Source organism: Etheostoma spectabile, chromosome 16 (assembly GCF_008692095.1).
Source record: "Etheostoma spectabile isolate EspeVRDwgs_2016 chromosome 16, UIUC_Espe_1.0, whole genome shotgun sequence".
Taxonomy (NCBI): Eukaryota; Metazoa; Chordata; class Actinopteri; order Perciformes; family Percidae; genus Etheostoma; species Etheostoma spectabile.
In genome coordinates, this window is record NC_045748.1 from 16,626,878 (window position 1) to 16,632,674 (window position 5,797).

The 5,797-nt window shown below is 40.4% G+C and overlaps 1 protein-coding gene across 5 annotated transcripts in view; it reads right to left on the reverse strand.

Annotated features, from left to right (window-relative positions):
* znf462 (zinc finger protein 462) overlaps nt 1-5,797 on the reverse strand; it is a 47,088-nt gene that overhangs the window by 37,398 nt on the left and 3,893 nt on the right. Inside the window, exon 2 of one of the 5 annotated variants that reach the window (XM_032539880.1) lies at nt 4,809-5,036. The exons of the other annotated variants lie outside the window; for them this stretch is intronic. The gene's annotated coding sequence lies outside the window, so the exon portion shown is untranslated. The remainder of the gene's footprint in view (nt 1-4,808; nt 5,037-5,797) is intronic. 5 annotated transcript variants of the gene reach the window in all.

The window sequence follows — 5,797 nt, forward strand, 5'->3', positions numbered from 1 at the left end:
ACACACACACACACACACACACACACACACACACACACACCTGTTTCACTACAACAGCCTTTCAGTGATAAGAACAACAGTTTGACTGTGACCTCCCTCCTCTCTGTCTGGGACCAGAGCAGAGAGCTTCCTTAAATGATGTCTGAATACACAGAGATGAGACATCGATTCCACCTGGCCGATCAATGGACCAGGCCTTTTCAAAGGAGATGTGAGGAATCAATAATGTTCCGTATGAACATTTTGTCATAACATCAGACATCTCCTGAAATGGAATGAAAGGGAGGATATGGCCTGAAATATACAACAGAGAATTAGCAGAATAGAGCTGAAAAGACAACAGTAATGCCATCACATGTTCCTGTTGGCATGCATTTTAACTCACAATATTTAGAAGTATTGTAAGCTAAAATTACATCCAAACTTCAGGGTAAGCATACTTTCCAACTCTGATTATAGATTTTATAGATATTTTTAGTTTTTAATCTCTGATATGATGAATAAAAATGGCAGATTAAGCAGCAACATTAAGCTAAATCGCTATCTATTCAGCAACAAATTTGGATCCTAATGCTGAGACCAAATCATGTTAATAATGAATCAACCAACTGTGGAAAAAGTCCAAAACATAACTGGGGGTTGCCAAAATCATCAACATTGTAATAAAATAATATAAAACACTGGTGTTAATCTTTCCATAAATCTGTTTCAGGAAGCATTAGCTTGGAAAAAGTAGGTCAACCATTAACCAGCTAACGTGGCCTCGACCAGAAACATTCTCCTATTGCACTCATCTTACATCCATTTCAAATATCTGATGTAAATCAAAATACTCCAACTTCTCTTACAAATTAAAAGGTGAATTCATGAGAAATAAAACCCAGTTCAACACACTCACTTGCTGCTAGAGCCTTGCATGGTTTGGTAGCTTATAGTGGATAATGTTAGCAAACTTTAGATAGATATTGTTCTGTATTTTACTCTTCTCTCCTTGTGCTACTAATGAACTATATTTTAGCATTTACTATCATCCAGTGCTTGGCATATGTTGCCAATGTTCATCAAAAGTTACATAGGATCGCTTAAAATGGAGTTAAACGTCTGCCCATGATGCAGGACTGCTCCATATGACTCACTTTTGGAGACAGGAAGTATTGTATTGTTATCGAAAAGAAATAGCCAAACAACTTTTTTTAAAGGGGGTAAAGATTTTCCCAAAAACTGTCTTAGTGTCTTAAACTAATATCTTCCCTTTATGGCCTACACAACATCTGTGTAGTATTGTTTGACCTGTACTCAATGTGCCATTGCTCTATATTTAGGAATTAAGTTCAAAACATTCTACCTTGGTTTCGTCAGATCACAAGTTCCATTTCCTGTCATGGGAATGGATCACATGCTTCCGAAATAAACATGTGGATTTGGGTGAGAAGTAGTCCTTCCACTCAGCTCAGAAGTGTAAAGAACACATGAAACTCTAAGCGCATGTCGTGGATAGACCCTGCAATACAGACCTTCAGTTATTTTTAGCTTGCTGTTGACCTCCTGGTAGTTTTTCCTTTAGAGCTTCCTCTTTACATGACCATCCATCATAGCAGGATGATGAGCTGAACAAGATAAGGCCCAGATGGTGCCATGATTCATCTACGTCTTCAAGTGTATTTAATCTTATGTCTTGAGTCTTTTGACAGTAACATCTCAAAATTGTTGTTGGCTCCTTGCTGTCCATGCTCGTCTCTGTACACTTTGGCATTTAATGAAAATCTAAAAAAAATAAATAATGTAATTATATCACTTCACCAAAGCAAAAGTAGCTCACTTCTTGATTTTCAATGTTACTGCCCTTTAAGCTGCTTCACTTATCAATATCGTGCTTGGGGTATCATCTGATTTAACATCAAAGTTAAAGCATTGCATGACACAAACAAGTGCCACCTCAGTAATACAGGAAAAGCACAGACTAGAGGATTGGAGGATTTGGATCTTTGGACCTCAAACTATTCTGCTGAAGCAAGACTTCACATCAAAAAGGGAGACAGAGAAGCTGAAAGAGAGAGGGAGGAATGCCATTAGTAATGCTCACTGTGCTAATACCGGGAAGAGATGATAGTTTTCTATTTTATGTCTGTATCGTCCATACTGCAAGGTCAGACAGTGCATGTGTCAGTTGGTCCCTGTCTGATAGACGGTTACCTGACATCACCCACGTAGTCAGGCGGCCTTTAATACTTAATATTGCTGCACTCACTCTCCTCTTTATATGCTCCAAACCAAGACAGTTCCTTTCTCAATCAAAGACATCCAACTTGCTTATTTTGCCACATGTTTCTCTCTAAAGAAAAAAAGAAGCTGGCCATCATGGTACAAGTAACCTTGCTTCAAGGGTAGCCTTTGTGTTTGGCAAAGGGCTCAGATTGTTCCTTCTGAAAAGCACCGAGCACTCCATAGCAACATTTGCCCTCTTTTGCACAGAAGATAATGACCAAGCAGGATGAGAGGAGACGAGGATTAATGGCCATCTTCCATGTAGCTACTTTCTTCAGGTTGTCATGGAGAAAACTCACCATATTTTTCAGTTAAATATATACTGTATATATTTTAAATACTACTCTTTTCAATTTGTAGCTACATACAGTCTTTTACATCAGAGAAATTTATGTGACCTTCAAGCCTGAAATCTTCACAAAGCAACAAAAACAGAAAATAAAACAGAAGGCTAGTAAATCCCTCAGCTAAAGCCTGCTGGGTGTGAAGGTTAGATAATGAATACCCTTACATAGTCACTCACTTCATTCCTGTTAACAACACCAAAAATAAATCTTTTCATCAAAGCTGATCTTGTTTTTAGCCAGCACGCATATGTTCAATGCAAAAAAGCACCAAATAGAAAAAATAATGCAGGTATAAACATAATTCAGAACCCAGGAAATCAAGTAGTTCAGTGAGAATAAGAGGTGGAAGCAAGCAGACATGTACGGTTTGATCTCTCTCTCTCTCTCTCTCTCTCTCTTGGGGCTGACAGAATTATCTTCTGCATCAGAGCTGAGGCTGGGCCAACGCTCCACACAGAGGACTCCATTTCATGCAGCCAGTCCCACTGTGGCCAAAGAGACACTGCCAATCACACTGGAGTATCAGTGGCATGGCCATCCACCATTTTGTGCTCCTCAAGGTCTTTGACTGTCCGGCTCAGCTGAGCGGAGCTGCCTCTGCTTGCTCTGCTATCTCGTTACACAGATGGAAGTGTTTAACTTTAAGAGCACAGACCTGAGCGAGCAGCTTCCCCTCCTGTCTGTTCCTCTGCTGACTGTCATGGCAGTCAGCAAAAGCAGAAGTGAGATGTGTGGTTTTTGTTCGCTGCAAAAGATGGCCACCTAGAGTGCGGCTCTGCTGTTCTTCACAAGCTGAAGACAACATCCTCGAGAGATCGGAGGATTGTGTCTCTAAATACGGAGCTTTCAATCACACTGCCATACAAAACATTCTGAAGGTATAAGCATCTGCAGATTACATCAGATGCAGATGATCCAACATGTTCTACATTAAACATATTGTAGTGCTTCTATAAGATAGATCAGAAAAACATTTTTTCTAGACTGAAAAGCATAAAACTCTGGGGCAACCCTTTAGCAACATGATTAAATATTCCATCCAAAAATGATTAAGTGCACAATTTAATTAATAGCCTTAGGCGTGATTATTTTTACAATTTTATATTGGAAAGAATAGGTAGATATATTTGGTTTTCTCAAGAGGTTTCTTCCCTCGAGCTTGAGAAGAAAAACTCTCAGAAAACGGATTCTATCAAGTACTGTACACAAGAAGGCTACGGCGGGGGGAAAATGATTTGCTGCACCACACACAATACATAAACCAGAAATGGTCACAGTCAGAGGTTCACAGTCACATCTCCTCTGAAAACATGCTCGATTCAGATGTACTCAAACTGAAACGCACAGGTTCATGACCAAGATAAACACAGCGGAAGAGTCAGGCAAGTAAAGGATGTCCAAGGACAGATCTTGGAGAGAAACCAGGACGTTTTTTTTCCTCAAAGACAATCACTCCAGGAAACCTTACATTCCACATGGCCTTGTAGTCCATCTATCCGAGCAAACCATTTCCTGGCGTAAATTAATCTGCTGCAGTCTCAAATAAATTCTGTATAATCTCAAACAACATATATGGATGACTTGGAACACGGACAAAGGTCAGCTCTCAAACCAAATCAACTATGACTATGAAATGATTTCCATCTCGCTATGAGCAAAACCACCTTCTACCGAAGGCTCTTTCCTCATCCTCAATCAAACGTCTAAAACCTTGTTTTCATTCCTGTTTTCCTTTTATCTATTAAAATGCCTTCAGCAGTATCCAATTGCACCAATTCACAAAAAACAGATTATAAGAAAAGGCTGTGAGATGCACTGAAGGGTTTCTCGTAAGCAGTGTTCAGTGGACAACTGCCAGAAACACTGCAATGCTGACTTCCTTGTAAGCCTGACATGGCAGTTACTACAGTTACAGGGAGTGGGTGAGGTTACAAGCTAGTCAGGAAGGAGTATTTCAGAGTGACCAAAAGAGGACACAGGAAGCACACAACTCCCCCCCAAAAAGACAAGTCACACTCAGTCCAGTTTGTTCACATTGGAGGAAAAGTAATCTTTTTTGATATATTTTTAAAGCTACTGGTAAGTTTATCTGACAAAAGAAGTGAGGTTCCTCTCCAGGTTCTCCAAATCGACCTCTTGAGGCAACTCAACAAGTTTGAGAAGGGAAAGATGAGAGACCCATCAATATTAACTTACCACTGAGACCTCCTTTCCATGCTCTTAAATATTTAATCGTCCTTGGACAGCTCTGTTGCTTCGTAGGCCGAGCCAGTGAGGATCCCTTCTACAAGACCACTCCTGTTCCTGCTCAATGAAGGCCTTGTCCGGTGGCACCACACTGCCCAAGGAACGGGCGTCTCCAAAGAATTCAGGATTTTTTTCCACCACAGGCAGCTCAAAGCTGACAGAGCTGGTTCACTGTGTCTTATAAGAGAAGGGCACAAATTCAGAATTTAGGCTTGAAACCTGCAGTATAAAGCGTGGATGGCTTAAATTATCTTCATTTTCTATAAAATAAATAAAAAACAACCCCCCTATATCAGATAGACACAGATATGAGCTATACTGAGCTACAAGCATTACTTGTTCCAGGAGGGGAAAGGTGACATTGAATTGTTGATGTTCTGATGGAAGAGAAGAGGAACCAGTTCTGCAGTAGTGTAACGTTGCAACTGACAAGAGAAACTGGATTGACACCTCTAGCAAGCCAATTCCTTGTTCCATTTAAATCCCTGACATGATGCTGCTGTTTAGTTTTTCAAATGGGCCTAGTTACACAGCATTTAATTATTCAAAGGATCTTGGCAGATTTTTACTGTAAGAATGCTGTGCTTTCATGTCTAAATCAAATATCTAAATTGTGAAAATAATTTGTTTATGGGGTGAGGGTATGTAAGCAGTAAGTAGTTAAGTTTTTGCTGTGCTGTAATGACTATAGTTTTTGGATGTGGGGCCTCCGTGTTTCAGCACACATACAAGTGTAGCAGCAGGGCCCGGCTGCATCTCATGAGCCATGCATCATGTCAAGAAAGCACTCACTGGAGCATTTCAATTTGCTTTTGTGCGTGTCCCTGGCCTTCTTCACTGCCCCAGGTAGAGAAGAATGGAGGAGTGCATCACCCAATGTGAATGAGTGAATAGGGGAGAGGAAGGGTGTGTGTGTGTGTGTGTGTGTGTGTGTGTGT